Below are 23,796 nucleotides of genomic sequence, written 5' to 3'. Positions count from 1 at the left end.
TGTGCAGACTGGCAAGGGCAACCTTCAAATAGAAGACACTGGCATGAGGCCTACCGATGAAAGAGGATGTACTAATTGGGAAACAAAGAAAGAACTGACGTATCTCCGACCACCTGGGTTTCGTTTCTATGTACGTGCTGCTAGCAAGCCGAATGTCCATGGTTGGATTTGGGTTGCCAACCAAGTAGAATAGCCTGCCATGCATTTTTACATACAATGTTGTAAAGTATTATTCTGCTGCTACATTTTCTGCTATGATGAGTGTTTTATACCACGTGATGAGAAATAGCTCAGGGTGTGTCTCAGAGATAAGAGACCACCAATGAGAGACTAAAATGCACATTTTCTATAGGTAGAGATGATCCACTAATCCCATCCCACCCCTCAATAGGTTTTTATTGTTTTCCACGTAAGATGACATCATAGATGACACATCTAGCATTATGTAAGCTAAAAACGAATGATAAGGCAGGGTGATCCTGCATGAGTCGGGTTGATGAGTGTATATTCACCCTGCTTTACCTATTGAGATTAAAGCAGTATTTCACCATCTCCTTTGAGTCTGTCCGGTTATTGGGTCTGAAGTATTTAGCATGATAATTCCATCTAGCGCAACAAATGCTTCAAGGTGCTATAGCAGAGAATTATGGACTTTGTAGGCGTCCGTATTGGCATGTGACAGCCTTGGATTATTTTCTAATAAGTACATCTAGGTACGCCTACTCTTCATTTGTTTGCAGCACCAGCCCCTTCAGATCTACAGCCCAGTCCAAATATCTGATTAGGACATTTCACCATTCTACTTGGAAGAGGCATATCACATTTGCTGGTCAGCTCTGAGTGGGCACGTCTCACAGCCCCAAGTTCATTTGATTTTTATGTATTCACTTCTCACTTCTTTTTACTTTTCTTCCTTTTTCCAATCCAGCAAGCCAAGAATAGGAGGTTGCTTGATTCACCTCTCTACCACCTCGGCAGAGACATAATATGAATTTGTTGTAACAGATGGCTAATGCTGGATAATATATTCATCCACTTTCTTCATTACAACAACCAGACTAGTCTCTAGTTTGCACCTGGTGAGCTTCAGACGACTCGTCTTTGAATGCAGTTGGACTTTTTGTGACTTTTCCAGCTCCTTGTGATGATATGGGCAAATTAAGGAGATCCATTAATTTGCCCATATCTATCACTGATTTATTTTTGGCTGCATATTCTGGGTGTGGTTCTGTCTCTATGGTGGAGGGTACTGGATTTTACTTTTGGACAGGGGGAAAACTATCTGGTCTATATATTTTGTGATGGTATTTATTTGTGCTTTAGAATCTGCTACTAGAGCTATTGTTTTTAGGCTATTTACAGTTGTGTTTTTGGATTTCTACAGCTACAGTGTCAGCCACGTCTTCGGGTCCAGATGAAGACAGAGAACTACCTATAAAGCCGAAACATTTGTGATGTGCCCCACACCTGCTGAATGTCCACTAATATAACTAAGTGGGGAGTGGTGGACATTGCCTGCTGTTAATCCATAACACAGCAAGTGTATATGTATAGTTGGGGCACGCCACTAGACGTAGACCCTTGTTGTTGTTTGTGTTGTTCCCTCTTAGCCCTAGGTCAGATTTAGATTAGGTGCCCTGTGCCCCCTGCTAGGGTGGATGGGGCGGTGATGGGCATGAGTGAGAATGAGCAAATCGAGATGAAGTTTTCAGATATCCAACATTGGATGTCTGGATTTTGACCAATTATTTTCTTTTGTTTGATTTCACTGAATTTATGTTTTTTTTTCTGAGATTGTTTTCTGTATTTTCTTTTTATGTATATATGTTGCCTCTGATTAATCTGAACAGAACATGAGTTTTTGATGCATTGAATATTGATTCAATACATTTAGCATTTTGTGTGTTTTGGATTATTACTTTCTAGGTTTTGTTTATGAAAGATTTATATATTACTTCTTTGTAGCAGATTTGGCATAACCCTGAGTGTTGAGGCTACGGACAAGTTCAGTGAAAAAAAGTCATATTAAGCTGCCAATAATACCTGATGGGAACATACCTTTTGTGTTTGTAGATAAGGCAATATGCAATGACCAAGGAGAGAGCATACTGTTTTTAAACAGAGTTCTGCGAATTAAGGACAGGGGGTATTTTAAATAGTACAAATACTTAATATGCTAAATAAATGATAATCTTGTGCCTGGAGCATAACTCGCTAGGGGTAGGGGACGACATTTAAAATACTACAGTACGAAGTGTACTCCCCCTTGGTCCCAACAGCTCTTCCATTGGCTTAAACGTTTGCATTCATTGAATAATTTAAAGTAACATCGTATCTGTGCCTTTTACACAGCACAATGTGACTGCATAAGGAGCTCAGGGCATTTATTTTCAGTGTAGATCGTTACGTATTGCTACTACACTTCATTAGATTACTCCCAAGGAAACTACCACCCTGTCTTACTGTCAACTGCAATAAAGTAGAGCATGACATGACACTGACCAATCTCTTAATAATAGCCTTTTTGACATCAGAGTGCCAAGCTTTTTTCAATGTTAACCTATTATTTTGACCACTACATCCCCTTACCTTCTGATGCCAACAACAGTCACCTTTATACGCAGTCTATTCTTGACTATGTCATTCTTGGCTCAGGCTTGGCAGTCACAGAATGTACACTCTGGAGTTTGACCTGGGGCACCATCTACAGAGATTCCTTAGCAAAGAAGCCAACAAGCTTCCAAGATTGCCCCAGCACACCCTCAAGATTCCAGTGCATCCACATGACATTGTGTACTAACCTACTATTCTCCAATTCTGCCTTGGAAACCGAACCGAATTATCACAACACTTTAGGACATATCTGCCTCCTCCCTTTTGCAGAACTATGGTACACCTAATGGGGATAACATACACCATGCTATCACAAAACATTCTTCCTCCACTGCATCCCTCCCTCTCTGGACATTTAGCATCTATTTCACGCTTTCCCAGCCTCTTATCTTCTCCCTGCTCATTTTCTTTCCTCCAGCCGACTACAGTCTGTATATTCCCGGTTAGGGCACAGTATGCCACTCCACGGACAAGCCTAGATGCTCTGAAACTACTGCCATAGTGACCTGGCCGAGAATGAAAGCATATTAATTTAACTTGACATATAGACAAAAGAAGACTTCCTGTATAGAGATCATGGCGGCTTCCCGTTGTCACAGTGCCAATATTGTAACACGCAGGCCACTGCTTCACCAATATCAATATTTATTGGTGTCTCTTTCCATGGTCCTCACAACGCATGCTCAGTCCTCTCACTGTTCAGACAACACTGGAGATAATGGTGTGACAAGGCTGGGATGGAGTTATCTTTGAGAGCGGCTTGGGATGCAGAATGGGCTGGGCAACAAACACTCCCTGTTCCAGCGCTAGAAAAGGGGACAGGGGTGCTTTAAGAAGGGGGTCTTTTTAGAGTAGGGTTCACTGGGGTTCCTGGAAATCTAAGGCTGACAGGGTAATCGTTTTGTTACCTCAGCCTTAGAGTCATGAAGAGTCTGGGCAGAGCTTGGTGTGTCGCCAAGGCCTACGGCAATGCTCTATGGCAAACGGAAAGAAAATGCCGCACTCGATGAAACAGAAACTTGCAAAGAACTGAACATCTCACCTTTTGGCATCTGACGTCATTTTCATCTTACAGTTGCCACAAGGGGGTTCCAGAGGCGAGGCCTTGCGACAGAGAAAGCCCAGCCACCTCCCCTAACTTAAGTCCCCCCTCCCTCCTGAGTCTTGTTCATCTGGATTGCAAACCTGCTGGCTGAGCCACTGTCCCACACAGTGCACAGTGCTTCCCTCAAGCCATATTCTGATGTTTTGAAGTCCAGAAACGGACCGAGCCAGGAAGTGAACGACGTCCACACATTGCACTCTTTTCAAAACATGACTTCCAGTGGTGGAGGCTCATAAGTACTGTTGAACATGGCGCTGGCCCATTCCTTAACCTTGGACATCTCACTGGCTGCCTCCCTACGTTGCTTGTGCCTATGGGCTACTGGAATTCCAAGGGGCCGCTCTGCCTTCTGCTTTACTCAGACTTGGATGACAAAAGTCACAGGGATTCTACCTGCCTTGATACCCAACTATTGACTCACATTTTATTTATCACGGAGGTATCTTATTTAAGAGTTAACGTGTTTTGACTTTGAGAGAAGGACTTCCACTTGATTAAACGTAGAACCATGGGCGTAATTATAGGAGGGGACAAGTCCCCCCCCAACTTTTGTGGCATGCCAAATTGTCCCCAACATCTTTTGGCTGGGGCAGAGCAGGGCCGGGGGGCCACATTGCAGCCCCTACATCAATTAAGTAATTGGACAGCGCAAGCCTGGCTGTCCATTACATAAAGCGGGCGGCAGGGTTACCATTTCACATTATCTTTTGTTATGTTTGAGTCTTAAAAGACAGCCTAGAAACCATTCTTTATAATTTTGTGGAATTGCATTCTGGCATTTTTCATCTTCAAGATGGGATGAAAATAACAGATGTGTACTCTTATTATTTTATTTATTTGCATTTTTAAACCGCTCACACAGCCCATGGGCATCGAGGTGCTGCTACAGGAATTGGTTTTTTTGTTGCGGAATTGGTTTTGTCTTAGTTGTGTATTTATAACGTGCTTAAATACCCAGAGGTTTCTAAGCGCGGACCCGGGGATCGAACCTGTGTTGCTTCGTGTCGTCTTGTTTCTAAGGCGAACACGTTGCCGCTGAGCTATCCTTATTGTTTGACATATTTCAATAAGGATTCCTATATTGCTGGAGTACTTTAATGATGATGTGTGTACTTTTCAGGTCTGATTTATAAAACAGAGTATTGCTGAAAGCCAAACCTTGTGGAGAGGAGGGGAAATGATCAGAGAGCATATTTGTTTGATGGTTTACCAGGTCCATGGATGTGGGAAGAGAGGTTGCTGGACCGAAGATGTTATCCCTGGTCCTGTGTCCTGTGCTGATTTTCAGGGTACAAGTTGAGATTACATGTGGGTTGACTGCTTCCGCTCAGTTTTTTCACAGTGCCGACTGTATCCCCATTGGGTGTTTTTGAGGCTGCATGCAAAAAAGTTTGTTTTCTCAAGTTTTCGCCCACCAGTATTTGAATCCACAAAACCACATTGTATTGGTAATTTGCTTTCCATACAATATTTCAATATAGATTTTTGGGTTAAAAGGTGCACACCTTATGCACTTTGCCAGCAGTGTTCTAGGAAAATTTCCTCCAGCTGTTTTTTAATCCGGGTATTGATGATTAATTTTGAAAAAGACAATGTTCATTTCTGTTTTGAATTTTCTTCCATTAAGAAAGGCCAGTTGAATTAAATTTGCATATTTCACTGTGGGATACGTTCAGTCCCTGTGCGTATGTTAATGAACCCCCACACTTTTTTTCTGGCCTTGACACCCATTGATGACATTTGATGGCCTGCGGAATTGCTTACTCCGACTGCCTTAGTACCTTTCGGCTAAATTGGCTGCGTTACGATTGCACTATCCTGCAGCAAAAGCACTTTGCCCTGTCTGGCCCAAGACCAATCCCCGTCCTTACATCCTTGGAACGTGCAGTCACCTTAGGTATGGATTACTTACCGGGGATCTTCATTACTCTTTGTCCTGCTCTTCCTCGTCACATTATTTTCTTTTAAGGTCCCCATCTCTACAAATGATTCAGCTCACTCGGTCGCTTACTGCAAAATAAGCCTCACTCCTGATATTGCTACAACCGTAATATTAACAGTTAAAGTTCAGATAGTGAGTGTCAGTTTATCTGATCCCTACGGATATTAATGACAATTTCTTTTACACCATTTTCTACGAGGGGACCCATACATCTTTTGCCACCCAGGGCCCCACAAATCCTAGGGCCGGCCCTGACTGCGGGCTAACCCTGTAGTGAGGGGCTAAATTTTAGAGACTGTGAGAGTTGCCCGGGAGAGGGGCAAACTTTGTGGGTGCATCTGCATATTCTAATGAGACTATTCTAGTCACCTTAAATGTTAAAAGCTGTTGACTCTCCGTGTCAGAAACACACACTTAAGAACTTTGAGAATGAGCTGCCTGCTGTCTCCCATGTCCTGCTCACTCCCCTGACATGCAAGTACCAAGTCACTCATCATGATTTCAATTGCCTAAAAATGTGTGCATACAAATTCAGGTGTTAACAATGAAATGCGCTAAATTATTACTAATTGCCTGGCCTTTGTTAAAAGTGCACCCCTCCCCCCAAGCACTGTTTGTCAGGTCCTGTCCTGCTATGGCATTGTAGATCAGCCAGGTCAAGTCAACGTAGCCAAACATTTTGGTTGTCAGAGCCAGGGGGGGATAAAGCATGGTCTGCTCAATGGCTGTGCGCCACTGTTTGCATGTGTTATTGTGTATGTAATGTACATATGAATGTTGTGGCACACACTGCATTGCAATGGAGATGCTGGGTGAATGTGTGTGTGAGTAGGTGAGTGTGTACAAGCATATGTGTGTTGACCTTTGTGTCTGAATTAATGATAAATAATGCATGGTTTGTTTGTTCTGGGTGGAATTAATTTTGTGAATGTTATGTTGTTGTGTCAGTGGGTGGCAGGCAGAAATGAAGATGTGTGGGGGCCCATTTTCAACATGATGGTTGAGGGCCCCCTGCTCAGAGCAAAAACAGTCTGAGGCAGCTGTGGGGTGCATACATTACAATGGTGACAAAGATAAGGTTAATAGTCGCCAGTTATCTCGATGCGGCCAGTCAGCTAAATGCCCACTGGAGAGCTCTAAACCCTTCTTTGACAGCAAGTGGCTGATGTGGAGGAACTAGTGTTAGAAGGCAAACAAGTGATCACACTTTGGTGTATCCCGTGGTAAGAGAAAACACAGTTTGTAATGTGAGCACTGCAAAGTGCACATTTTAAGCCCCAGAACTAAAATAGAGAGAAATTAATATAATGCTGTGTTACAAGACAGCTGAGTGGTGACTGGCAACATGGGGGCAGGTGCTGCGGGCCACCCCTAATGCTCTAGGCCTCTTTTATTTGAAAAGGTTGAAATGCCCGGATGCAGTCTATGGTGAATGGGTATGCATTTTTAGTGTGTGTGTGTGTCTGTGTATGTATGTATATGTGTGCGCGAGAGGTGCTTGGCAGGTGCAGCACTTGTTTATGGGCCTCGAGAAGGCAAATATGAAATATTACATGGCTAGACTCAGACTGGGATTTTGAGGCAGCCAGTCTAGCCCTTTTTTTACTGTGACATGACTTTATTCTGGGCATCTTGATAAAGCAAGCATGGCATGTGTAATTAATTGGCTAGACTGGCATTTTTTACTGTTGTCAATGCAGTGAATTGTAAAGACACACTGTGGTGTCATAACTTTCAGAAGACTGGCTTGTCTTTAGAATTTCATTTTAAAGATATGGCACTAGTCTTAAGCAAGTTATAACAGAACGCCAGCAAGGGACTCTTGTGGTGTCGTAGTTTACCGTTATCCCTCAGAGCCACCATCCACCCTGCTTCTTTCCTTCAGTTGTCATGTCCCTGCCCAACATTTTCAGTAAAGTTACTCCACTGCGTAAAACTGCATGATCTCGTGCCCTCAGAATGTTCCCCAGCAATGTATGTATTCCTGAAACCACAAAGCAGCTCTCCAAGCAGAGCCCAGTGGCTCTTCTGCTGTACATGGTCCAGACAGCAGAGCCTGGGCACTCGTTGGCTTTGTATCGAAGGCCCGCTTTGCTCTACAGTGCTTCCTGCTAACAGAGCGCATGTCAAAGCTTGATCGCCATCATTCTCCTGTGCGCACCACCTCTGCATCAGGATGCTTTCTATGACGATTAGATAGAGAAATAACTCATACATATGTAATAAGCTCTTCCCAGTAGCAGTTCACCTCAGAGCCAGTTCTAGCACACAGTACATCCAATACATCTTTCCTAAACCTGGCCCAATTTCTTAAGCAGAACTTAAATAAGATAAAAGCAAAGGGCCACCCCATAGAACTGATGCGATATGTATTCCTGCTCCTTAATGGGCGTGTATGTTCATTCTCAATTCCCATAGGAAATCATTGTGGGTTGGACCCACTCCTGCCCTTAAATGCTTGAAAATGAACAATCACGGGATTGCACAAAAGCCAAACCCCGGCCTGAACCAGAAAAGTGTGACGCCATCTCATGTTGCACCAGTGCAGAATGGCACAGTGAACCTCGACATGTTCACTAATACATCCATGCAAATAGTGATGAATGAATGGCACATTGACATCCTATTTCCTATACGAATATTTGTGCAGACACGCATTTCCTGTAGATCACCTTGTGCAAAAGTGTCGAGCTGTGTCACTAAAAGCAAAGCATTGCACTTTTTAATGTGTTGATAGTAGCAGTCCAGAATCTAACCCAATTGTACACTCCTTGTGTTGCCAGCTGTGCATGAAATAATTATACAACACCCGGAAAATATTCAGTTTCAGCTTTATCAATGAATATTTGCTTTTACTTTATAAAAATATTCTAAACGCACACGGTAGGCCTTATCAGGCCTATGTGCCGGTCCCCAAGAAGGCAGAAAGGTATACCGCCTGGCTGTCAAGCCACCTGACTAAATACGCCAAGTGGATGTCAGTGAACCTACACAAAGGCGAGAGATGTAGTTTCCATGTCAAGCAGTGGGCATGGCGAAAGGATGCACAGGGGCATGTCCTGCTGCCCAGTGACATCTAGAAAAATGCCAGTGTGTTACGGTGCCTCAGTGTGCCAGCACATGATCCTAGATGGGTCCGGTTTCTTTTCAGAGAATGGACCACTTTTTTGGCCAGAGTGGGCGAGTTTCATAAATTACTACACTAGTTTCAACCAAAGTTACTAAGCAATTATGTGTTCAAATGCATTATTTGCAACATATTTGATCACAAACAACCCCTTGGATAGTACTCAAACAGTCTGTTCTGGATAGTAATGCGTGATTGTGGGGCACTCTATCCTTGGTGCATGGGTGGGTTTTACGCCCGCTCTGATCCTGGACGTGGTGTGTCATATAGGTAGAAGAGCGCGCCCCTTGCACGCTACCCTAGAAGCGCAGTTCATGGAATTGACCAAAGTAGTTTGCACCCTCCTGGTTACGGCTGCCCCGGTGCGTTCGGCTCAACGTCTCTAATCCGGATATAGACTCCCTCGTCAACGCCTGTGAGGAGTCTGAAGAGTGAGCTACTTTTTGGCAGAGCCATGCACCATGTACCGAGGTGCGGGCTCCTCTGGTGCACAGATGTTTGCAGAGTCCATCGACATTGCCATAGGTACAGAAGGAATTTGGCATCAGAGAGTTAACGCTCTAGAGCCTGGTCCCAAGATGCACTCGATGAATCCAGGCTCTAAATCTTTCTCCTGCAGACTAAGGTGGACCCAACAATAGCAGATGGAATCGAACATCACTTCCAGATCTGCAACAACCAGGGGCCTGGCACCTCCACAGTCTAGAGAATGCTGTCTTGTATTGCCAAGAATGCTGCCTCTGTTATTTATATGTATGTTTAATGTATCAGTGTTTTAAAACGCACTACATTGCGGCAGGCTGCTTCAAAGTGCAATTCTTGTCCCAAGCCTGACAAGTTAATATCAAGGCTTCTCGGTCACCCAGCTGTTGTAACTGACCCGAATCTCCTTACCTCGATTACTTAATAAACAAGCATTGGCAACACCAACAGTTCGGGCTTTTGTGTAGGCATTGGAAAGGCACTTGCCAGGCACTGCTGTAGTGGGATTAACTGGCCATGGATGTTAGCAGGTGAAAAATGGTGGAGTGCCTGGACATCTAATAGCAGTGCTTGGCAAATGCTTAATATGCATACACAAGCCAAAACTAATGGCTTCGCCAACACTTGATTTTTAGGAGGACTTCAGTGAAAGACAAGCATAGTTCTTATAAATCGAGTGGCTGAAGGCAGAGCTGGTTAAGACAGTTTTAATACATCTTTAGCAGGTTTTCAGCTCCAATTAAGTCATTAACTGTCAGAAGACTGCTTTGAAAAAACACTGGTAGGCAATTCAAGTGCAAAGTTTGATCGTAAGGCTTGATTAAAACGAGCTCAAAGAGTACCCATGAGGAGGTGTTTTTCGGCGGGGAGGGGCAGGAACTGACCATAGGGATTAGCATGGCATGGGCAGTCAATGGGTGGGCAAATAATCAAACAACACCTACAGGCTGTGTGTCCCTCGTGATATGCCATTTCTCCCTACCTGTACTCTAATGCAATAGTTGCGGGTTATAGGTGGCGCAAGCGCCACCTGATAGCCAACACTAAAAATGCAAGTATGGGATGGGCCTAAAGCCATGTAAAATAGCAGGAACCAAGTGGCTTTTTTAAATGGCGCACACACTCTCTCAGGGTTTCCTCTGCTGATGGTAGAATGCTGAGAAGTCAGTCATTCAAAGGGCAAGTGCGCTCTTCGCCTCTGCTGGCATGCTAGAAGGGCATTATCCTGGTTCCCATTTTTTTTACAGAACTGGCATAGAAAACTCCTCTGACTGAAAGGAATGACGGCCTGACGGACATAGGCCTATAGTAAAAACCTAAGTGGAGCACTTCAGCAGGTTAACCCCATTTCTCATGTTACAGAATTGGAGGTACTGTATAATACTGCTGGTTAGTAAGATTGGTGAACCCCTGGAAATATGAATCTGCCAGGTGGCTGCCAACGTTTCCTCCTGCCTTTATTTACATCAGCTTTCTAGACCATCCCGAGGGCTGTACCAGGAATGATGGTCTTTGAAGACTGATTTAAAGGCCAGAGCGCAGCATAGTCATTAATTTGAATCTTTGCTTCCTTAACTTCTGTGCACTTTTTGACTCGATGTGTCCCCCCTGGCACCTGCTAAAAATAGATTTCCTACAATGGCAGTACCTAGTGTATTTGTGTTCTACTGCTTGTCTCTGAAATTGACAGGTGGTGCTCAGGTGTCATTCCTGAAAAAGGGATAGCCATTCGTAGCCATTGGCCTATCACCATGGCTTGGCTCCTGGTTGTGCATGTCCACATTCTCTGATGTTCTAAGGAGTTGCACGTTGCCTCTAGTGTAAATGCTTCCCCTTAGACCAGTGGTCTTCAAACTTCTTTGGCCTGGGCCCCCCTGAGCAAAATGTGGGCAGGCCAGGCCCCCCAAATATGCCAACAAATGAACAGTAAATCCAAATGGGTAAGAACAATTGTACGCTGTCACCGCACCCTACTCCCAGTACAGTGCCTGGGCTCCCCCACCTGCACAAATCACAGTCGCTGGGCTCCCTCATCCCACTCCTAGCCCAGTCCCTGGGCTCTCCCCACCCCACCACAGACTCTGGGCTCTCCCCACCCTGCTCCCACTAATGTCCCTGAGCTCTCCCCACCCTGCTCCCATCACTATACCATGGCTCCAGCCCCATCTTGCTACCACCACAGTCCCTGGGTTCACCCCATCCCGCACACCCAGCATAGTCCCAGGGCCAGTGGCGGCTGGTGAATTTTTTAAGTGGAGGGGCAAAAATATTTCTCACAGATCTGCCATAGCAACTGAGTGTAGCAAGGAAGCCTGAGCCAATCAAGGGGAGTTGTGATGCCCCCCCCAGGATTTTATTTTTAATAATGGGTTAAAATGTTGACCTTTAGAGCATACTTCAAAAAAACTTTGGGTAAAAAGCAAAAATGTTTGCAATTGGCACTGGGGGGGGGGGGCCAGCGGGCAGGCATGGAGTGTTTTACTAGATATGTATGATAGATTGCTGTGGTTGTCTAATTGTGTGTCCTTATCAGTCGACGTGCCACAACTAGGCATGGCTTATATGTAAATATGTACATGCCAGCAGACTGACTAATGCATACAATTATTATAATTTAGACTAGAGGCACAGAAGATTAAAAAGCTGCAGAGGAGCAGGTGGATGCATTTTCCCTAGCTCCTAGCTCCCGCCCCCTCACTGCTGTCATACTGGAACAGCAGGAGAAGGCTATATGTGGAACCCCATCTGTTATGCCTATACCACATAGAGTGTATGAGAGAAGATATGCACTCAGACAGCCATACCGAATGTACCCTCGCTCTGGAAGGGTGGAAGGATGTTGTATGGAAGGATGTCAGCATGCACCATAGGACATCATGGAGAGCTGAGTGAAATCTGATGAGGACAGGATGATGTCATGGAGAAGATGTATGAAGCCATGCTGAAACGATTTGAAAATACTTAAGAAGTGACGATGCAACTGAAGTGACAAGAGAAATATGTACGAAACGATAAAGTAATCATGAACGCAAAAGAAGACACAGTAACTTGATGACCAATAAGTGTAAATATGCAGTAATGCAAGGTAGAAAATATATATACATAGAAGCTTGCTATAGAGGAATATATAACGTGGCTATGACGGACATTATTGGAAAATGGAAGCTGGCACGTGTAAATATTCAATTCAATTACCTCAGGAGCCAATCAGGTTGGCAAGTCAGGAGATGCTGAAAGAACAGCTTTGTGTACAAGTCAATGGGCCTCATTACACAGTAGGCGGAGGACCAAGGTGCTACTAGCACCTTGGTCCATGCCGGTAAAATACCGGCACCGGCTTGGTGGAAAGGGGAATTACCGCCCTATTCCAAGGTTGGCGGGGCGGTAATTCCCCCTTCCCCCATTGCCCTTCCCCATTCCCATTTTTGCCCCATAGGGCTCTATGGGAATGGTGAAGGCGATAATTACATTGCCGCAAATTGCGGTACCGTAATTAGCACCCTGGTCCCTTTGCGGGTTGGTTTTTAACGCCTGCTAAACAGCAGGCGTTAAAGTACCTATGCACAAAGGGACCTCGTAGTAAGGTGGTAAGGGTTTACTGGTACCGGTAAACCCTTACCATCGTCCGTGTAATGAGGCCCAATGTTGGCTTGGGATCAAGGATGCTGTCAGGGCTGGGGCAATTGGCAGTGTTTTGGGGGTTCTCGGGGGAGTTAAGGGGGCCCTAGGGTGTCCAAACAGCTTGTCCAGGCGTGTTCTCCTTCCATTTTGCAGGAAAAAGGCCCAAGGAAGGAGAACCGCCCGGAAACTACATTGCCCAGCAGGCCGTGCGCTTCACGGGCCTGCTGGGAGGAAAAGGACCACACGCGCGCTACTGCGCATGCGCGAGCCACGCCCAGAAAGCACCGCTCGCAATCCTGACCACCGGCAAGAGAGGACGTGTGTATCTCGAGCTCCTGCAGGCACGCCTACGCGGGGCACCGCCCGCCAACTCAACCCCCGGCCCGCGTACATGAAAAGCTAAGTACACGTCTTTTTCCTAGAACAGCTGATTTATCCCGTCGGAGGGAAACGCGCTACGCGCAGTGGGATTAATGTGTAGAACAATCTCGGAAGCACGAAAAGACGAGTTAAACAATTTGCATGCAGAGCATGAATACTAACCCAGAGTTGGAGTTAGCTTGGCAGTGAAGCAACCGCACCTGTAACAATCTTTAACCCTTTAGGGAACGTTCGTTAGGAACGACATTTCGCACGCACGTGCACTGACTTTGTTTTGCTATTTTCAGCTTGTTGTTTGATCGGATTGGTGAGACGTATCACGCCCATCAACACGAAAAGGCCGAAGGACCTAGGACTCCCACAGAACCCAGAGCTAAGTGTTTTAGCACCTCGTGTGCATGTTATTGTTTGCTACTCTTGCACAGGGTGTGGTGGGGAACTTGTGATCTGCATATTGGTGGGGAGTTACCACGATATTAAGTGATGTTGGGAGGGTTTGCCTTCATGAGGAAATGAGGGTGAAGTTCATGTGTGAGAAGGCAGTCTGAACACCAAAGCAACACTAGAGAATATCAAACCTAAGGTGTATATTGGTTAGAGGCTCCAATACAAAGGCCTTCCATAGGAGGAATTCTGAGAGAGTGATGGTTGTATGAGAGTGTGTGAGGGCGGAGCCACTGCCAACAACCATCAGCAAGAAGGGCACTGGAGTCGAGGATAATGTTTCCCTAAACCCCCTTGCCCATCCATTGTGATTCCCTAAACCTCTTTCCGGTTATCCTGAACTCCCTCTACCCATCCACTCAACGAACTCTAACCCTCTTTCCCCAGAGGGTTGGGGTGGCCTGCGGTTTCCATTTCCCAGGTGCCAAGACCCAATGGGTAGGGAGGAGTTTGTGCTGCCTCTGCGCCTGTCAAGAGGAGTGAGGGTCTGACAGATGCTATTTTTAAGGAATAGCTGCAAGGCACGAATGGAGGCAGATTGATGAGTTATGGACTTAAAACATATTTCTCTAAGATCAAAAGAGAAGAAAGAATTTGCAAGAGCCACAATTAAAAGTGTATAAAGTCTATACAAAGTAGAGTTACCAAGTCTCTAGAGGCGTAATGACACCCATTATAATTAAATCAAATAGCAGTAAATAAGAGGCTGAAATTGACAAATTTGTGGTCTCTTCGCATGTGACTCAGAAATTGAAAACAAGGGCTATTCATTAAGCCTCGCATGAAGATAGTGATGTGCTTTCATCTGACTAGATCACAGCACACCATTAGGCTCAGCCATCCCGCAGGTACACGGGGACCACATCATCGTATACTGAAATCTGAGGATTCGGACCCACATATATCACCTTGCATGCAACATGCATGGGCACAGTTTTTGTGCCCAGTTTGGAAAAAGACCTTTCACTAGGTCGAAACACGAATCAACATCAAGGGCATCTTCAATAATAAAGGCATCAATTGATAACCACTTCTTATCTTTAGCTTCTTCAATAGGAGATTTTTTTGGCACACAGCCTATCATTGCCTGCAATTAGGACTAGCACCAGTGTGCCCAACTCAACCTATGCTTATCGTGTTAAGGTCTTGGGTAAATCTTTTTGGTACCTGGGTCAGCCACAGTCCAAAGATCACTAATAGCTCAGTACATAACATTACATAACAATGCCAATTACTGATTGGAGCAGAGTGAGTAGTATTACCAAGACTCAGCTTTTTGAAATTCTAAACAAAGTCGAGTGAGAAGTTTCTAGAGGCCAAGAGGAGTAACGACACCCTTTATAATTAAATCAAATAGCTGTAAATAAAAGGCTGAAATTGACAAATTCGTTGTCTCTTCACATGTGACTCAGAAGTTGAAAACAGGGCTATTCATTAAGCCTTGCATGAAGATAGTGATGTTCTTTCACTCTCTTGAATGTCCTAGAACAGAGAACAGGCTACACAGTCAACTGCAGACTCTCTGTTTGCTCTGCAGCCTTACTGGTATCAGGTAATATTATCCCCATACATAATGTTGCCATACATATAGTCGCCGGGAAACGGCACAGGCAACATTATTTATGGGGATAATGTATGGGGTAAATGGGAGCGGGTGTTGTGGGGGTGTCCCCCGCTCCCTTTAAGAAAATATGGAGGCTGCAGGGGTTTACCCCGCAGGTTCCATATGGCAATATCGCCGCAAAAGAACAGCGCCATTCTTGTATGGCAAACTTTTCACAGCGATATTAATACATGGAACCGCCTTACTTGTGCTGTAATCTCTCACGCCAGTACTCATCGCGCATGCTGCAGAAATCAGCCCTTTCTCATGTGCATGCCTATGAAGCCCTTTATTTCGATTAGACACGACTGCTTTGTTCCCGTACAGTGGTTTTTTTTTCTCACACCAGATGCATTCAAATAGGTTGAGCGGTAAGAGATGAGTTTGTGAACAATAATGTGAGAATAAACATGCTCACCCTAACTTTGAAATCTTTCAGAAATAGTAATATGTAGTATAAGTTGTTCTTTTTTGTGAAGGCTTACTCTGATAAGAAATATGTGGTCAACTCTAGTTGGTGCATGCAACAGGCCCTTAAACTCAAGCAACTTTGTAAAGCTTCATTGACACAGTTACACTAACTTGAAACACGTGAATCTGTAGACAGAATCCTGAGATACGTTCAATATAATGTATCAGAACATTACATGCTGCGGCTAAAACTTGCAACACACAAGGAATTGATGCACAAGAACAATGGATCCCAATAGTATCGGGGTTCATTCACTAACATGTATGGTTACAAGCTGTGGCACAAAGTTGTCACCCACAAGGAAACACACACTGAATAGAAACATGATCACAGAGCTTACACAAAGAATACATTATAACGTTGTCAGGGTTATCCTACAATTGCAGGATGGGCCACTTGACAATACAGTTTTAGCAGAGATGCAATGGCCAGATGAGTGGCAATCTCTGCATCACGGAGCAGCGGAATATTATGAATTGGGAGCATCGTGATCATATTATTAAACCAAGCTTTACTGCAGAAAGAAAAGTGAGTGAAATACATCATCGTCCCAGGCAACATACAAAATAAATGGAGCTCTTGAAACCAACATTTGGTGACTGTCTCCCCAGCTTACACAGTTGCAGTAGCGACTACCAAATAGCCATCATTATAATAGAGATTTCAACAGTATACATGTGTTTCTGCATCCCAGAGCAACGGTATCTAGTCAATTCATCTAAAACCATTCCACCTAATACCATTCCATCCAAATTTCTCCATCTAAAAAATGTCAATCTAATGCACGTTTTTGGGGGGTAAAGGGTTAATTTTTGTTCAGGTGTATTTTAAAGGGTAAAAACGGGGTTTTGGGGATGAAACCCTCCCCCCCAAATAAATAAATAAATAAATAAATGCATTAGATGGAAACATTTTAGTTGGAAAAATTTCGATGGAATGGTATTAGATGGAATGGTTTTAGATGAATTGACCATAAGCCCAGAGCAACTGTTCTACACAGGACCGCTTTTCATAATGCCTTAAGAGCTCTGGCAGAGAGCTTAAGCTTCCACTAATCAGACCAAAAAAGGAAGCATACCTTCCTGCGGATCCTATGTGCCACTATTAGCAACCCCTGTTTTCACCCCACGTGTGCCTAAATGTCTGACACTGTGTGTAGGGTTCCATTGCCTCGTGTGGAAAATCTGCTCTTGACAAAAATCCTAAATAAAAAAAGAATTGTGCAGGGTTTCAGCAGACATCTCACTTTTCTCGTTATTGTGTTTTCAATCAGTTGCCTCAAACACTTGGAAAGTGATCCGCGGTACTCCCATCTGGGGGAAATGAGTCGAAGCTGGATAAACAAATCATTAAAACAAAAGTTGTTTAAAGCCCCTTTTTTGTGTTTATTGCTGCGGTGTGTATGGCATGGATCTTGCCTTTCCCGCACGCTTTATTTTAGTCTACTCGACTGAATAGCATTTTAAACAAATCAGAAACCCCAGGGATGGCGGCTGCCTTTTTTCTGAACAATTGTGCTCTTCACTCACTCCAAAGAGGGGGTTTCAAAAGTTCGACCTCTAAAGTCAACATGAGGCTTGAAGAGCTTTGGAGCCGTGCGTGTTTTTGTTAGATAGAAATGAGCGACTGGCTGTTCCGTGGAGTCAGCAAGAAGGAACATGGAGAGGAAGTGGGGAGGAGGAATGTGAAAGAATGCAGACAGACCTGACAAACAGCCGACCCTCATGCCCTGCCACAGCATATCCTCTGCATTCAGTGGGATCAGGAACGCGGGGCATGGCCTAACACCAGCAAGGCGATGGTCAGGATGCTAGGGTACAGCCAACGTTGGCCCACCGAGAGATGATCAAACGCCCACTGCTTAGTGGATCACAAGTCCTTCCGCGATGAGGGGTTTGGGTTAGAGCCTTGGCCTTCAGGCACAGATCCTGCTGTGGACATGTCACGGTTTCTCCATCCCTACTTGCTCCTTCGGTTGCACACACTGTTGTATGACTGAGCTTTAAAGTCATAAGAATCTTGGAATCACACTGCTGAGGGCTCGGTACGGTACCAGTACAGTAGTTATTAGTGATTACCAAGGAGAGGCTTCACGGTCCGGCATGGTAAGTGGTACCAGAATCGACTACACCCTCTGCATGGCTCACAAGGTCTTCAATGGAGCCCTTTCCTGTTCACACTCCGTGTCCAGTCTCACCATTTCTTCTCTTTTTTCTGTGCTTGGGCAGAGCCCTTCTGTTCGGAGGTTTGCTTCCAGTAGTTCCAACGCTTTGGAATTCTCTCCTCCTGGGTCGCTGTACAATTCAAGATAATGGGCCTCATTACACATCTGGCAGTCCGGAAATAAGGGTGCCGGACCCGCAGACTGCCTGCTGGGGCTGTGCACCCAGCAGGCCTGATCTGCCGAGCGCATCAGCCCTGGTAGGCAGGGTTGCCATGGAAGCACCGGAATCGCTGACATCAGTGCTGGTGCATTTGTGCACCCATTCCCGTGGAGTCCTACGGGACTCCACGGGAATGGGGCACAACATTTTTCGGCACCTGATATTCTGGGCCGCCGGGATTTATAATGTCCCAGTGGCACCGGGAAGTCGGGCGCCGGTAAAATGTTACGAGTCCGGCGGCAACCCGCCAGAAGCAATGGCAGGGTCACTGCCAGACTTGTAATGAGGCCCAATATATCTTTTAAATACCCGCTAACCTGTCTTTTCAGCCTCTTCTACTCCGGAACACATTAATGTTCTGCAACTCCCACGCTTTCCTCAACAGCCATCAGGCTGGGTTTTGCTTTTCCTTAGAAATGCTGCGGCTCAAATTCCATCCTTCTACTTGCTGTCCAAATCAAAGGCTCACAGACCTTTCATTCACTAGAAGGTCCCCATAAGCTAATTGCACCAATGACTAGCCAGTGTCACCAATAAAACCTTTGACTTTCTTCCCGCGTTTCTTAATGACAGTTCACCCGGTCAATTTCCTGCTATCAGACTGCTCAACATGCTCCCTCGAGAAAAGCTAAGATATAAATGGCGCGTTAGATTGTGCGATCTCTCCTACAGGCAAGAAACAACGTACACTTTTGCAAAGACTAATCTTGGCACCAGAATCCACAGTATTTCAATTCTGAGCTGGGGGAGGACTGGGATCCTATGGCAAGTTGTAATGGATTGTAGTTTTGCTTTGATTGGCTGTGATGATAGCCTGTTAAGGCCCGCTGTTTCTGTGTAGTAAAATTCTATGACCAGAAAAAGACCTGCATGCCTTGAGTGAATACTCTTATGGATTCAGCGTGACTATTTTATACACAAAAAATAACAAATGTAGATGTGGCGGTACAGTGTTCACCATCGTTAAACTAGTTCTCCAGACGTGAACGCTTAACCCCCTGCTGGCACAAACTTTAACGCTAGCCGCTGAGCATTTAGCTTGGATCGTGACCTGCTGCACACAGGCTGTGCGTTTAGGGTTCAACAGCAGTTTAGACAGACATGTCAAGGGCTTGCAAATGGAATTGGAACCGACATGGCTTGGTGTTGGGCAGTTTACCTTGAGGAGAGCACAGCGAGTCGTGTGGATCGTGGCTCTCCCAGCAAAATTCAAGGATAGGGTAGGGTGATTCAGACAACGACATTGTGCCACAATTCCCTGGCAATCAGCATTGCTCTGTAGTTGAGACAAGAGCCCTACATTGATGGTGGACCTCCAGTGGTGCTGCCACCGTCCACTGGGCCCGTCCATGTTATAGGATCCTATTGTAGGTTATAAGCCGCCTGGTCCAGGTGCCTTGTTATCCCTAAGTTGAGCAAACTGTGGCAGAACATCCTCTGTTGTGAATCTGCTAGAAGCCATCTCATCCACTCTACTAGTCTTCATGCAGGTCACTTGTGGCCAGCCGCTCACCGCTTGGGATGAGGTCATGCTGTGGACCTTCACATTCTCAACCTTCACCACGCGGATGAACTGTGCCCTTGAAAATGCTGGCTGTCCCAGTGAGGAGTGGAAATGGCAGCGTTGCGTTTGGGCTGTTAATCGTGGATGCTCACACGTCTGAGTCTGCATCAGACGGCATTAAGTGCACACAATGGCAGTGATCTAATTATCTCTTGACATCTTCTGTGGGACTGTAAATTTGCACACACTCCTCTGTCTTGCCTGATGTTCTTCAGGATGATGCGTGCTATTATACAAGAGGTTCTCTCTAGATAGCAATTACCAGAATGCCTTGAACCACAATAAAAGAGCTACAATGGGGCTCATTATGAGTTCCCCGGTCCAGAACAAATGATGGAAAAAATGCTGGTAATTCCATCAAGAGCATTGTTTCTGGACCAGGGAAACATGAGCTGGCCAGTGGGGGCAGTGAACTACCGGCAGGCTTGCCCTGCTCGGCGTTCAGGCCCCTACCAACAAATAAATGCTGGAATCACCAGTGCTGGTAATTCCGGCAATCCCATCCCATGGAGTCCTAAAGTAATCTATGGAATGGGAATTTACCGGCGTCTCCGTCACCCGTAATATCCCGGTATTACCGGCAAAACTGTAATGATGGCCAAAGTCCTTAATAAAACAGACGGGACATGTTCAGACAAACAGTCGTTAGCATGAATCAAACAGGCAGCAGCCAATTAGCAAACAGCAATACAAATGGGAAACAGGTTCGTTTAGCTCTTTTGCTTGTCTGTATTGAAAACCAAACAGAAACCAGTAGAATATCTGGGACTTGTGCAAAGATTTCTTGTGGTGCCACAGATCTGACCATCCTATTGAACAAGCGCTTCTAGTGTGCCGCTGAAATATACAATTAGCAAGGTCCAAATGGTGTGTACTAAATCCAGAGGAGGTGTATGGATTGATTCTTTGCACTATATATAGATCAATGGCCTAGATCAGCCTTGCGCAAAGAAAGAAAATTCTACTGTTAAATACAGATCCCAGCCATGACAAATAGACGCAAGTAAACACGAATAACCACTGATACATCTAAAATACAACTGCAAGCAACTGGAATGTTCTCTACCGCTGTTCAGATGTCCCAAACCCATACGCAAGACACTCAATCCATTGACCAGCGGCGCACATGAATGAGCCTCACAGGCTTCCGTAGTATTGCCTTGGTTGCGGCCATACTTGCCGGGCGTATCGCAAGGGAGTCAATGCAGTTTGGATTAATGGCAAAGCTTCTTCAGAAAGCTGCAAATTCATTCATAAGACTGCAAGATTTTGTCAATTACTTTGACAACAAATCGTTTAATTTCTGTAATAGAACCGATTACATTTTTTCATGAATCATTTTTTTAGGAACATTTTGTGATGGAGCTTTTTTTGCTCCATATGAAAATCCCTGTTTTCCTTCTGGGTGAAATAAATGTATCCGATGTTGTTTTCCATCCAATCTTTCAGCAGTATAGAGGATTTCACGAGCTCTGTGGACGGCCTATGCAATGCCTTCTGGGCTTTCATTCCCACTGAGTGGATTCCTCTCACACATATGCGTTGGGAATATATCCTCTAAGCTTGACTGGATTTTAAAAGCTGATGGGTCATCATATCCAGCCGCGTGCTTCAGGAAGAAGTCTTCCATATAGCAGTAATAGCAGGCAGTTTATGTCTTTCTGCTGATGGTTTTATCTCTCCTTGCTTTGGACTCTTTTTAATTATAAATCGGATTTCTTCGATGCATTTCAAAGACAAGGTGGCATGCCCTTGTTCAAAAAAAGGATGGACGCCACATTTGCCACTTCATCTGTAAGTGCAGGGGATGGGTCTTGGTTACCTATAGAGCTCTGAGTGGATAGAAATACTGCCGTTGTCAGCCAAAATATAATGTACAGATTTATCGGCACGTCCTGTGGTAAAATGGCCGTAGTATGAGTATGCTTGTTGATCTTAATAGGCTTTAAGGCCCTTTCACCTAGAATTCCATCAGGGTACGTTCTACAGGGGTCAGGATGATGGGGTGAAAGAATGGCCAGCCTATCATCAAAATGATGCTCCCCCTCTTGCTCCAAAGGGTTCCTCAAGGCATTGGCCAGACTCCTCAAAATTACAGCAAGCATTTCAAAATAATCCAAACCAAAAGGGGGGGAGGGTACATAAAAGCAGGGGTGTTGCTAGGTCTGGAAAAGATCCGGGGCTATGCTAATTTTGGGACTGTTGGGACTGGGGGCTAGCTATACCCTTTTTGGTTGTAACCTCTCAGCTTCTATCCGGGGCTACAACCAAAAGACCAGGGGCTATATCCCCCTCTGCCCCCCCCCCCTAGAAACGCCTCTGCATAAAAGTGCTCCAAAAGTTCCTCTTGGTAACAACAAAAAGTCAAATGAAATGGCCCAGTTCTCACAGAGGATGGTGTTGCTCCTTGCACGGTTGCTTTGGTGCTGCTCAGCCTGACTTTTGACCCTTAACTCGTGATGGATGTATTGTCCAGCTGATGGACCACGGTTCTCCGGCAGCCTGACACTTTCAGGGTCTTCTAGTTCGCTGTTTCCCAAATGGTCATAGCAAGACGCTCCCCTTTTAAACTCGTAGCAGCTACCTGTCAGGCTGGGTCCCAGGTTGGCACTTGGCTGAGAGCTCTGGGGGGCGGGGGTTGGTAGAGATGCGAATCCCTATTCTTCTCTTTCTCTCCTTCCTTGTCTTGGGGTTCACACTAGGACACGATCCTGCCCTGTCTCTTTCTAGTCTGTACTTTCTGTTTCCCTGCGTAGTCATGCTGCCACCATTCTACTTTCCACTGATTAAACGTGGCCCTCTGGGACCACCGTATCACCTCTCTGGCAGTCTGTGCATTGGCTCTCCCTTTCCCCTTCCTCTCTCTAAGGCTCTCAGCCTCTCCCTCTCTCCACGTTTGCAATCCATGTCTGCCTCTCTCAATCGTACCTGTCTTTAAGTTTCCAGCTCTCTTACTGTTCGTCATCTTTCTCCTTCTCCTCGCATGGCCCGCGTTTTCAAAGTCAGCCCTTTCCTTCTGGCAGAGAGTATCTTCCACTCTGGTCTCTTCAATATTCACCCCCTGCTATCTGTTCCTGCTATTCCTTTGCTCTGTCCATTCAACAAAATCTCTTTCAAATCTCCTCTTGCCTGTCACTCAACACTATCCTTTTCTATTACCATGCTATGCTCTCTTCAACTACCTGACTCATGTGCCTCGCCGAGCTATGGTCGTCTACTTTCCTTGCTCAACCAGTATTTGATTCTGTCTCCTTTCTAGTGCTATCTTCTATACCCTCTTTAGCACCTCATTCCTCTCCTGCCCCAAGCTCTTGCCTTCTTCTCCCAAGATGATACCCCTCTTCTCTATCGCGTAGCCGCTAGCCCTCACAATCTGTTCCAAAATGCTTCCTACCTCCATTAGGGATTAAAACTGCCCCTCTGTTCCGCTTTAGACTCGTTCTTTCTATGTGATTGTGTTTCTTTTGCTCAAAGCCTTTCCCCTCCTCAATCTTCACTGCGCATTTTATTACGCTGTCCAATTCTGTATCGTTCCTTACCATTAAATCTAGCTTTACCCAGCTTCCACCTTCTTCAGACCACTCGAACCTGCTCTCCTGTTCCAGTATCACAACTTTATTATTGCTCAAATCTGTTTCAATATGTCCCTCCCCTCAAAGGGTAACAGACCCCTATTTACTAAGTCTAAGCGTCCCCATACGTCTGTCCCGGTACCACACAGGTACGTATGGAAGGTGCTTTTATTCTGGCTATTCTTTTGGAAGCCAAGCTGACTAGAGCACCAGTGCTCTTGCCGGCAGGGCTGAAAAACGGTGCTCTGCTGACTTGCTTTTAAAGGGCAGTTTCCCCTTCTTTTCCAGGTCTTACTGCAGTATTGGCTGCAGCTGAGTTTCAGGCCTGGTGTCTCTCCTGGCTGGTCCATGTGACTACAGTCATGTGGTATGTCAAAGGGGCAGCCTGAATAAATAAGAGGGTGTGTGGCCCTTGTGAATTCTCCTGTGGCTTCTCTCTGTGCAGGGACTGCTGTTTGCCTGCCTGTGCTGCTTTTGTGATGGCT

General features: G+C 45.3%; 1 protein-coding gene across 1 annotated transcript in view; it reads right to left on the bottom strand.

Annotated features, from left to right (window-relative positions):
• Positions 1–23,796, bottom strand: part of COLEC12 (collectin subfamily member 12) — a 418,681-nt gene that overhangs the window by 200,028 nt on the left and 194,857 nt on the right. The window lies entirely within an intron of this gene.

The sequence above is a fragment of the Ambystoma mexicanum genome, chromosome 5q, assembly GCF_040938575.1.
Source record: "Ambystoma mexicanum isolate Mex_15411 chromosome 5q, UKY_AmexF1_1, whole genome shotgun sequence".
Taxonomy (NCBI): domain Eukaryota; kingdom Metazoa; phylum Chordata; class Amphibia; order Caudata; family Ambystomatidae; genus Ambystoma; species Ambystoma mexicanum.
This window is presented reverse-complemented; position numbering and strand designations above follow the sequence as displayed.